Source organism: Mobula birostris, chromosome 11 (assembly GCF_030028105.1).
Source record: "Mobula birostris isolate sMobBir1 chromosome 11, sMobBir1.hap1, whole genome shotgun sequence".
Classification (NCBI taxonomy): Eukaryota; Metazoa; Chordata; class Chondrichthyes; order Myliobatiformes; family Myliobatidae; genus Mobula; species Mobula birostris.
In genome coordinates this window covers 76,088,680-76,101,003 of record NC_092380.1, presented here as the reverse complement: position 1 = coordinate 76,101,003, position 12,324 = coordinate 76,088,680, and the positions used below count along the sequence as shown (strand labels likewise).

At 40.5% G+C, this 12,324-nt stretch overlaps 2 protein-coding genes across 4 annotated transcripts in view; one reads left to right on the top strand and one right to left on the bottom strand.

The window, feature by feature from the left end:
- rpl27a (ribosomal protein L27a) overlaps positions 1–12,324 on the bottom strand; it is a 462,905-nt gene that overhangs the window by 378,840 nt on the left and 71,741 nt on the right. The gene's annotated exons all lie outside the window — the stretch shown is intronic.
- The window catches only part of stk33 (serine/threonine kinase 33), a 226,891-nt gene continuing 218,152 nt past the window's right edge, over positions 3,586–12,324 (top strand). Inside the window, exon 1 of one of the 2 annotated variants that reach the window (XM_072272555.1) lies at positions 3,586–3,668. The gene's annotated coding sequence lies outside the window, so the exon portion shown is untranslated. Of the gene's footprint in view, positions 3,669–4,206; positions 4,227–12,324 lie in introns of those variants that run through there. The other variant, XM_072272558.1, reaches the window with a different exon arrangement.

Genomic DNA, 12,324 nt, shown 5'->3' with positions numbered 1-12,324 from the left:
TATATGGAATGCTCTGCCCCAGAAGGCTGTGGAGGCCAAGTCTCTGGATGCTTTCAAAAAAGAGATGGATAGAGCTCTTAAAGATAGTGGAATCAAAGGTTATGGGGATAAGGCAGGAACTGGATACTGATAGTGGATGATCAGCCATGATCACAATGAATGGCAGTGCTGGCTCAAAGGGCTGAATAGCCTACTCCTGCACCTATTGTCTATTGTCTATTAGACTGCGCCAGCATGTCTTGCACCACTTTTAGCAAGCTGACTGTTTCTTCTGCACTAGAAAATGATTTAAGATCATCATCCACATAGAAATGCCTCACTCCCTACCTCCATACTTCAGCTGCAAATTCTTTCTCTCCCTCGATAGTGTCTTCTTAATGCCATAGAATGCCACAGCTGGCGAGGGACAGTTACCAACAGATGAACTCCCATGTGGTACTCCAGAATCTTGTTGTCCAATAGGTGGTCATGAAACCACAAGAATCTGAGGTAATCTTGATGATCCTCTCTCACTGGGAAGCTGTGGAACACTTGTTCAATGTCTGCAACAAACTTAATTCTGAAGTGCATGAGGACCCTGAGCAGACTGTTACTGAGGTCTGGACCCCACAAGATCACATAGTTCAGTGATATACTTGAATCAAAGACAATTGGTATTTGTGCAGGATTCTGAGGGTGAAAAACACCGAAGCTGGGCAAATACCAGGCAACACACACAAAATCCTGGAGGAACTCAGCAGGCCAGGCAGCATCTGTGGAAAAAGTATAGTTGACTTTTCGGGCTGAGACCCTTCAGTCCTGCTGCCTGGCCTGCTGAGTTCCTTCAGAATTTTGTGTGTGTTGCTTGGATTTCCAGCATCCGCAGATTCCCTCTTGTTTGGGCAAATACCAGTTTTCTTTGTTGGGATGTGGTGGAGACACTAACGCAGCGTGATTGTTCCTGAAGAGCCTTTCCATGAACTCCACATAATGATCTTTCATTTCTGGTTTCCTTCTCAATGAGCAACTGAGAGACTACTCTCTGTTGTTCGGTAGGAGTTGTTGTGGAGAGCAAAAGGGAATTGGAACTGCCCAACTGCTTAACTCACCTGTACTAAACTCTTTGTTCACGATTTCAAAGAAGACCTCATCTTCGATAGAAGGTGCCAGCTTCGAATCATTTTCCAAATTACAGAAGATCAGCTTTTTAGATCTGGTTGAGCAGAGGTAAGTATGTCAGGGTGCTTGGTTTACTTATCTACAATCTTTTCAATCATACAGATTCCACTCTCACAGAGTGTCAAGTGATATGGGCACCAATTCTCTGGGACAGTAGTCTTAAATATGCTGACAGTGGATTGCTGAGCACCATCGAGGCAGACATCACCCACTATGACCCAACCCAGGTCCAGTCATTGGACATAAGGTACATTGTGCTGACCATTGTGCTGTCCATGTATCTTCTGTTCACGGATGGTGTCTCTGCCAAGCTACAGCAGAATCTCAGCAGAAAAGTGAAGTGGGGAAAACCTTGTCAGCTATTGCCTTAAGACGTGAGTGACCCTGGGCAGCTTCAGGAGTTGGGATTTCATTCCTGTTGTTGGGAATATGATTGCACTCAGTGAAGGTTAGCAAGGATAAGTGGATCTCTCCTCCTAATTGACTCCATGACAAATCCATTGGCTCTTCTCCTGGCAACATCTGATGCTCTAGAACATGTCCTTAGAGTGTATGGGGAAGCAGACCCTAAATTTTGAATGTGGCAAAGAATGTTGGTTTTGCCAACCTGCACATTAACCTTTAGGGAATCCTGCACAAGGAGTCCCAAGTCCCTTTGTATCTCAGTTTTTTTGTATTTTCTCTCCATTTAGAAAATAGTCAACCTTTTCAATTCTTCTAACAAAGTGCATAACCATGGGCATGGGCATGAGTGTGGGCAAAGAAATAGCAGATGGAATACGTTGTCAGGAAATGAATGGTCATGCCTTTTTTATTTTTTTGTTCAGGATGTCCTTTTGGGTAACTGCTGACTAAACATGTTTTAGAGCAGGAATTGCGTTGGAAACCTTTTCCGCATACCTCTGTGCATGAGGAAGTAGCTACACCTGATGGATATTCAGCTGGTTCCCTGCCGTGCTCTGCTGTGGATGTGCTGGAACTAGATGTAGCCCAAGCTACGGGCTCTGAATGAAGTGCAAATATGTGCTGGTTACTGTTACGCTCAGTGTAGTGCATGATAATTCTACTGTCTTTTGCTTGGTGTGTTGTTGAAACACGACATCTGAACCACACTGTGTGCTGTTTTGGAATGCATCTCTGTTTGCAAGTAGCTTTTCTCTGAATCCTCTGCATTTCCTTAAGGGCTAAGATTTCTTGTGGGCCAGGCATTGTCTATCGGGATTCATGATAGAGTTTTCTACTTCAGTTTTGTTGACTGTGATAGGGGTTTTGGCTTTTTATACTTTTGCTGGAGACCTCTCTTTAAATGAGATGTTATTGTAAGTTGAGAGCCCAAAACTAGGGTCATTTTGCATTTCTGCATAGCAGCCTATGAATTCTGCAATGAATGATAATGATGGATATGGTCATGATGCTTTGTTTTATACTTGAACCATTGTTCTTATATATTGTTTGGTAGTTTCTCCACTATAGGGTTTATTCCTCTTGCTGTATCCAAGAACCTCTACTAGATAACCCTAGTTTTTTGTGGCTTGCAGTTCTGACAACAGATCTGGAAGCTCCAGTAGCTTCCGTGGTTCTTTCTGTGAGAGCTTTCAAAAATTATTGAGTCTGCTGAAGAGAGGTTCTTCTATTGCCTCTGGAAAGCCAAAGAATTTGTCCATCTTCTGCTACAGCATTTGCAAACCTGTAGCTAGATAATTCATGGGCACTGCCCTAACCCTTCTTGCACGCTGCAGCGACTTCCCATCAAACCGCTTATAGAGAAGGTTGAGCTCTTCACTAGTGTTGAGACGTAGTCCTTTCCATGGCATTGCAAAGGCCTGACTTCCAGGACAGATAACTGGCAGACTGGTTGTCAAAACCTTTGAGGCCTGCTGTAACTAGGTCTTGATGAGCCACGTACCAAGCCAAATCTAATATGCCTGCAGCTCCTGAATGAGGGCATTGTGGAGACTAGTTTGCCAAATATATGTCCTGGGATGGATGTACGTTCAGTCTGTCCACATCTGTGTGGAAAGGGTTAACATCAGTTGCAACTTCTACCTTTGCCTTGGTCGAACTGTGGAAAGGGATGTAGTGGGTCTTTGCTGCTGTAGACCTTGGCTGTCAATACCTGGACTACGTTTAAAGACATGTTGGCTGTGAGTTGTTTACAGTTTTTTTTAATAGCCAAAATGCATTTGGACGTGGTCATTAGTAAGGGACACTGGATGTTGTGATGGCAGAGCATTACTGATTCTGGTTATAACTTCATTGATGTCTAAGTCAGCTGCTGTCCTTGAGCCTTGCAGTATGTGCTTTTAGACTTTTGTATCTTCTGCTCAATGGGGGTGGGGAGGGGCGGAGGAAAGTGATTTTGCAGCTACTTTACTGAGGCTGCGAGAAGTGTAGACCGAGTCCATGGAGGGGAGGCTGGTTTCTGTGATGCAATGAGCTGCGTCCACAACGCTCTGCAGTTTCTTGTGGTCGTGGGCAGAGCAGTGGCCATACTAAACCTATCTGACCAGGTAGGGTGCTCCTTATTCATAGTTTTTCATATCTTTTCTTAATTATTGTGGTAATTTAAGTATGTGGGTACATACGCATATTTTTAGTGTTGTGCAGTCATACTTTCCTTCACTTTGGTTGTTTAATTTATGCTTGCTTGCATATCAGAGAACATGCCAATAATTGTTAGGTGGTAGGAAATTACCTTAAGTTAGTAAAGTATTATGCAAAGTGCACAGAGTCCTTGATCAGCCTTGGCTAGGTCAGGCTGTTCAGTCATTGTCAAGGTCGATTAGCTCTTCAAAATGTAAAAAAAAACAGAATATAGAAGAATAAATGCCTTGTGGTATCATCAATTTCCATAGTCACTATGTTTACTTAGACAAGAAGCAGCAAGTTACGAAGTTATAGCTACACCTGCTATGAAACTGAGTGGGAGGCACATGGCTGGTTTGTGCGTCAATCGTTTGAGAAATTTTACGAATATATGCTGTACGTGCAGGAAATGAGGGAAGGGATGAGTACCCATGGCTGAAGCTTTCTATGGGGCATCGACAAAAATTGGTGAAGATCAAAAGGTACATAGTAAGTTTTTTTAGCCTTCTGAGGAAGTAAAGGTTCTGGAGAGCTTTCTTGGCTGTGGTTCAAATTTGTTGGACCAGGACAGGTGATATTAACTCTAGGAACTTGAGGTTCTCAACCCTCTCAACTTCAGCACTGTTAATGTAACCAGGAGCATGTAACCACTCCCCTCCTCCTGAAGTCAATGATCAGTTCTTTTGTTTTACTGATATTAGGGAAAGGGTGTTGTCATGACACATGTTACTAAGCCCTCTATTTCTTTCCTGTACTCCAATTCATTGTTATTTAGGATACGGCCCACTACAGTAGCATCATCTGCAAACTTGTAGATGGAGCTAGAGTTGAATCTGACCACACAGTCATGTGTGCATAGGGAGGATTGAGGACTCAGCCTTGTCGAGCATAATTATTTAGTGGTGAGAATAATTGTGGCAGAGGTGTTCCTGCCTATCCCTACAGATTGCAGTGTATTGGTCTGGAAGACAAGGATCCAGTAGCAAAGGGAGTTGTTGAGTCCCAGATCTCGCAGTTTGGAGTTGCGTTTGCTTGGAATTATGATATTGAAGGCAGAGCTGTAGTCAATAACTAATAGTCTAACATAGATCCCTTTGCTGTCCAGACACTCTAGAGAGGAGTGTAGCACCAGGGAGCAGGTGTCAGATGTTTTGGCAGCAGGTGAATTTCAGTTGGTTGACGTTGTTTGGGAAGTTACTAAGTGGATTGAGAACTCTAACAGCTTGGAGTATTGTGGAATTTGGGAAGGATGTGGAAACTTTGGAGAAGATAGACGCTCCCTGGATTAGAGGGTGCAAACTAGTAGGAGAGGGCTAGACAAACTTGAGTTGTTTTCTCTTGAACATTGGAGGTTGAGGGGAAATCTGTTAAGGGTTTATAAAACTATGATGGGCGTAGATAGGATAGACAGTCAGGATCCTTTTCTCAGGGTAGAAATGTCAAATACCAGAGGACATGTATTGAAGGTGAAAGAGAGAAAGTTTAAGAAATATGAGCAGGGCAAGTCGTTTTACAGAGTGTAGTAGGTCCCTGGACATGGCTGCTGGGATAGTGGTTGAAACAGACACAACAATGGCACTTAGAAGGTTTTTAAAATAGACACATGATTATGTAGCGAATGGAGGGATGTGGAACGTGCAGATTTAATTTGCCATTGCTTATGGCACAGACACCTTAGGCTGAAAGGCCTGCTTCTGTGCTGTACTGTTCTTTGTTCTGTTTAACAAGGCTCAATACATGGAAAATAGTAAAAACAGCTGAAGTTCACATTAATTCACAGATTCTACTTCGATTGCCTTAGTGAAGTGCCTGCACCCCGTGGAAAAGAAGGTATAACTGACAACAACTTCAGGAATATCCATGTGTAATTTCATGAAAGTGTAATCCAGAGTTGCTATCAGTTTTCCTTTATCACATGGCTGAGCGCTAAAAGTCACAATATTACTCTCAATGAATACTCTCGGCCAGTGTTTCATTTCAGCACAGGAGTTTGTGATTTATACTCAATGTTTAGTGTTGGTGTGCAAATTGTTAATGTGTCAATATTCAGAATGTTTTGCAGTGTAACTGTTATTTACTGGTTACATAAAAGCAATGTGAGCAAATTTTCAGGCTGACATTTTAGGTGGGAAATTATGCTTTTTATTTAAGTTAGGAGGTGGAATTTTCTTGGAATTCTAATTTTGTGTGCATTTGAAAATGTGTTTGTTATCCACTTTATCCTCTCGTAGTTTGATGGCTTTATTATTGGTAATGAATAACAATGACTCTCTTAAGACACCCCTAATGCTTAGAGGAAAATGGTTTCTGATTTAGATAGCTAAAATATAGTGGAAATCAATTCAGCATAACTGCTGAGCATCTTAGCAATCAGTTCTGAGAGCTTTACTTGAAAGCTTACTTCAGAAAGTTGAATGGAGAAAACTGGCTGAAGATTGCTCATGCCTTTCAGCTGTAATAAAAATGCATGAGACAACAGGAGCTTCTTTGAATCTCACATGTAATTTCACACAACATTATTCACATCATCAAGAATTGTTCACAAATCATGAGGCGGATTATAATGGTTGTGAGAGGTAGAATATATCAAAAACTATGCAGGCATTCATAACAGCTAATCTGCCAAACACAAAAGTACTTTCTGCTCTCAGCGATCGTAAGCACCATGTAAGGAGTAATAGAAATTGATCATTTTTGTATATACAAGAGTGTACATAGTGTATTTACTCTGTCTCTTCAATTGTACTGTATGTAGTCCTGTGTAACCGATAAGGGTTATAAATGTCTTCCAATCTCAGTACTATTTGGCATATAACCTAAACAAGTGAGAGAATGAGTGCCATATTCTACTGCCAAAGTATGGACTCGCTACAAATAAATGGGCCTCTTGCATCTACCATAAATTTAGGAAGAATGTGGGTATCATAAGATGGTGCTGAATAATAGTTAGATTCATGACTTTAGTAGCTATAAATGGCATCATACTTGATTTGTGATATGGATGCTTCTGTAACGATAGTATGAAACTCCCGATTCAGATTAATTTATTTAACATGTACATCGAAACCACTGTTCCCTCCAGGGTGTGCAACCGTGCAGTAACTGAAATGCTCCCAAACACATAGTCTTTGTTGATTCAACAATGGAATTTGATGCAGCTAGAAAAAGTTTATGAAACATGAAAGGTTTTCTTTGTTGTACTGTATTTCATCCCCTTTAATTAATAAACAAAATCAAATGTGACACAGCATGCCCACAATGTTTAGCAGAGCAACAACGTCAGCAGAAAAATTGCAACAGAACAACAAAGGAAAATCAAGTCCCTTTCTTCTCTCCTACTGCTCCCCACCCCCCCCACCAACACACACACACTCCTCCAGTACCAGGACAGTCCAGCACTAGGCCTCCAGCCTCCAGTGGACTCACAGACATCGGGCCTCCAACTTCCCCAGTGGCCTTGCAGACCCAGAGTTTCAACTAGCAGGCCTCGACTTTCAATTGCCTTTCGGGAATTGATCTTTGGTATTGACCTCGAGAACTACCAATGATGGGAACACGAACTCTGAACTTGCCGACTCATGCACCTACGAAATCACTGGCTCTTGTGCCTCCAGCTTGCATAAATCTCTGGTCCTGGAATTTGCCCACTTGAGGCAATGCTTCTCACTATTATTGAAAGACGTTGAAAATTCTGAGTGACCATTGGATGCAGACAGAACCAGTCCATGTCAAAAAGGTCTAGTAAATTGTTATACAATTCATCACAGGTTCTGCATGTGTTTGTTCTTCCTGAAAGGTGAACAAAGAAATTTGTAGGCAGGGTGAATTCAATAATAAACATTCATGCTGTTAATTCATTCCAGAACATTGTTTTCTGACACAATTTTCATTGTTTTTGCTTAGTTGTGGGGAAGACCCAGATTGAAGTTGGTGTAGCTGACTGGACATTGATGAAAACTTGCCACCAGTAGGAAACAATGGCCTTGAGCAGTCAAGAGAGATAGCATCATCAGATATGTAGGAAATGAAATATTACAGGAAAATAATTTGTAACTCAAGATATATTTTTCACTGATCCAGCATTAATGGCCAAATGCTTTGCTGCAGTCAGCCATGGTAGCTCATTACCTGAAAATGAACATAAATAGAACATTCCATTTGAAATCAACTGGGATATGTTTGAAGGTTAAAATAAGTAAAGTCAAGTGAAGTTATCAAATAATTAGATTCCTTTACAACCTCTTCTGTTCCAATAAGAACAGTTCCAGCTTTTTCAGTCTGTTTACATAACCATAATTCAACACCATAATTCCCTCCAGGCTTGACAAGAAGCTCAGAGACCTTGGCCTTCACCCTGCCTTGTGCAGCTGAATCCTGGACTTCATGTCAGATCGCTGGAAGGTGGTAAGAGTGGGGTCCCTCACCTCTGCTCTTCTGACCCTCAAACACAGGAGCCCCTCAGGACTGTGTCCTAAGCCCCCTCCTTTACTCTTTGTACACCCATGACTGTGTTGTCACCCACAGCTCCAATATGCTAATTAAATTTGCTGACGATACTACACTGATTGACCTTATCTCAAATAAAGTAACGAGGCAGCCTACAGAGAAGAAGTCATCACCTTCACACAGCGGTGTCAAGAAAACAACCTCTCCCTCAATGTCGCAAAAACAAAGGAGCTGGTTGTGGATTACAGGAAGAATGGAGACAGGCTAACCCCTATTGACATCAATGGATCTGGGGTTGAGAGGATGAATAGCTTTAAGTTCCTTGGCATACACATCACTGAGGATCTCACATGGTCTGTACATACCAGCTGTGTGGTGAAAAAGGCACAACAGCGCCTCTTTCACCTCAGACAGTTAAAGAAGTTTGGCAGAAGTCCCCAAATCCTAAGAACTTTCTACAGGGGCACAATTAAGAGCATCCTGACTGGCTGCATCACTGCCTGGTATGGGAACTGTACCTCCTTCAATCGCAGGACTCTGCAAAGAGTGGTGCGGACAGCTCAGCGTATCAGTAGATATGAACTTCCCACTATTCAGGAGATTTACAGAGACAAGTGTGTAAAAAATGCCCAAAGGATCATTGGGGACCCAAGCTATCCCAACCACAAACTGTTCCAGCTGCTGCCATCCAGGAAACTGTACTAAAGCATTAAAGCCGGGACCAACAGGCTCCAGGCTCTGGGACAGCTTCTTCCACCAGGCTACAGACTAATTAATTTATGCTGATACAATTGTATTTCTATGCCATATTGCCTGTCCTGTTGTACATACTAGTTATTAGAAATTTCTATAAATTGCTCTATTGCAATTTAGATGAAGATGTAACATGAAGAGTTTTATTCCTCATGTATATAAGAAATAAAGTCAACTCATTTAATTCAGATCTCTCAAGTCTGTAATTATTTTAATAAATCTCTTTTGCACCTTCTCTGGACACTTCATGATTTCTTTTAGTGTGGCATTCACATTTCTAAATTTTCCAGAATCTGTCTTGACAAAAAAAAACAATGCTGCTGCTTTGTTCTTATGCTGTGTGGAAAATTGAAACAAACCAGATGTAAGAGGATTTTCCTAAAGTGGAAGTAAGTAGATACTTGACAAACAGAAGTTTCATTAAATACCTCAAGTAGCAAAGAATGTAAAGTTCAAGTTAAAATCAAGTCAACCATGATTTGAAGGGTTAGGTAAATTACCTCTGCTCCTTATTCATACCTCTGCTCCTTATTCATATTTTTTGTTTGACTTGACCAATTTATGCCCATCTTTGCCAGCTTTTCTTAATTATTGTGTTAATTGAAATATGTAGGTACATAAGCATATTCTTAGTGTTGTACAGTCCTACTTTCCTTCACTTTGGTTGTTTAATTTATGCTTGCTAGTGTAATGCTCTAGTTCATATTTTTACTGTTATACTGTATGTATTTCATTTGGCAGTTCTGTAAGCGCAGTCTGTTCTGTTTTCAGCTTGTTTGGGTTATTGTTGAAGATAAGGGATGAGGAGAAATGTGTGCCATCCAGTTAGGATGGTAGAACTGAGGGGAGGTTTCTCTGGTGAGGGACACTAAGGTTGGGCTTGGGGATTTTGTTTGGCGGGAGATGAAGTGAGAAAACACTGGGGAGAACTGGTTGTAGGATACAACCCAGTGGGAGACCCGTTTGTTCGAGATGGATTGTGAGTGATGTTCAGAAGGTGGTGTGTGCTTTCATGTTGACCGAGGGCCCAGCACGTGAATGACAAAGAAGCTCAAGATGAGCTCCAACTTGTGCACATTTGACTGTTTAATTTTCCTTTTTGTTTCTTTACTAACCCTTTAGTTAAGTTAGGACTCATAAATATGATTCCTTTAATCATATGCAGTGTGACTGTCTGTTATTTTGTGGTACTAATTTGTAACAGGGTAGCAAATTATACAACATCCACACAAACTGGGGTTTGGGGTGGGAGATCCGTCTCAACCTCACGTGTTTGTTGGGACCGGAGAGGGTCTTCCCTAGACTTAATCAGTCAAGGAAACCGGGGGTTTCACCTGTACAGTATATCGGAGAACATGCCAATAATTGTTAGAAGGTAGGGAATTACCTTAAGTTAGTAAAGTATTATGCAAAGTACACAGAGTCCTTGATCAGCTTTGGCCAGGTCAAGCTGTTCAGTCATTGTCAAGGTCAATGAGCTCTTCAAAATGTAAAAAGCAGAATATAGAGGAATAAATGCTTTGTGGTATCATCAATTTCCATAGTCACTATGTTTACTTAGACAAGAAGCAGCAGGTTATGTAGTTATAGCTACACCTGCTATGAAACTGAGTGGGAGGTACATGGCTGGTTTGTGCGTCAATCGTTTGAGAAATTTTACGAATGTATGCTGTACGTGCAGGAAATGAGGGAAGGGATGAGTACCCATGGCTGAAGCTCCAGTTACAAGGCACTTGCCTTGTGCATGTGACACCCTCCAACTGCAAAACAGAGATGTTGGATATAATTGTTTTAATAAGATTATACCAAACTCCAAAATAGACAGAAACATTTTAGAGAAAAAAATCTCAGTGGGAAAAGAGAAGAATAAGAGAAAGAAAAATAGGAAAGACTCAGGACATAACTAATAAAGGGTTCAAAAGTCCACGCGGGTGTGCAGAGCCTTCTGTAAGTGTCAAGTTAGTGATACGTCTGCAACCTGCTTCTTGTTTCCTGTAGCTACTTATCTACTGCAACTTATAGGCACATTGGTTCAAATGTTCGACCCTAAAAGAGTCAAATCCTAAATCAATTGTAAATCTTAAAAGCTCAGATTCGAGGACTGAGAGATAACTGTACACTATATTGAACAATTTCAGAGAAAAGAAACTATGATTTAAGGGAGATAGAAAGGAACGATGTAAAGTAAAACTTCCAATATACTGTACTCCACTTAAAATTTGACTTTATCAAAATAATAACAACAAAAAATTGTAAATTAAAGGTGATCAAATTTGAATAAATAGATTCTTACACATTCAAAATTTTCTACGTATTTTCTGAGCAAACTCTTCTCACTAAGTATGTGTGCATAAGACACTTAATAATTTGTTAGTAACAATTGTATCAATCTATTAACACTAGTTTTCATTAATATGATAACTAGTATTATGCCCAGCTTAACTCCAATGATGCAATCTCCAGAAGAGCTTTGATCCTACAAATCTATGAATAAAATATTCATAATTATTTAAGATAAATTGTTTTCCGTGTTACATTGATTCCTGCACTACCATTCACAATACTAATAGAATGCAGAAGGACCTACCACCTGAAGCATTAGGTAGTAGCACCAGCTCTGTGATAGTGTGGAAGGCTAACTAGAAAGTTGTGAATTCAAACAAAAACAATTAATTTCTTATTTCAATGGTGATGGAATAACACTGTTATTAGTACCTAAGCTAAAACATGGCCTCATTTCTTGCCATTCATAATAAGCACAAAATGAATTTCCATTGCATTACATAAGGGCTGAAAAGATAGCAAAACTTTCATATTTTGAACACTAAAAGAGAAAATAGAGGAAGTATTCTACAGGACAACATATATCATTGTTATCATGCAGGTCCCACCCTTGAAGTGGTAACTCATCTATTGCCTCTGCAGATGCTGACTAAGTGGCAGTGTTTCCAACATTTTCTGCGATAACTTTGTAGAGTTTTTTTTTGCTCATCCATTTGGTGAAGCTCAAGGGACAATCAAGGAGAAAACTAAACAGATGTGTTTTTTTTATGATCAGAACAATTACAAATTGATAAGTAACTTGTTTCAATCAAGATGTATTCAGCTGTTAACAAATCTTAAAACTAAGACATTATACATTACATTCTGGTAAATTAAATCAGTGAAGCAGTTAGACTGCTGATGAAGACTTTATAAGTTATCAGAAATGAAGATAATGTGCATTTATTTATTTCATTCATGGGATCTGGCGTTACTGACAAGACCAACATTTACAGCCTAACCTGAAGTGACTGAGCAAGTGGTGACACCTGTTCAACACTTGCAGTACTTGCAGTGAAGATACAGATGCCAGGTTGTTTGAAGAGAGTAGGATGTTGA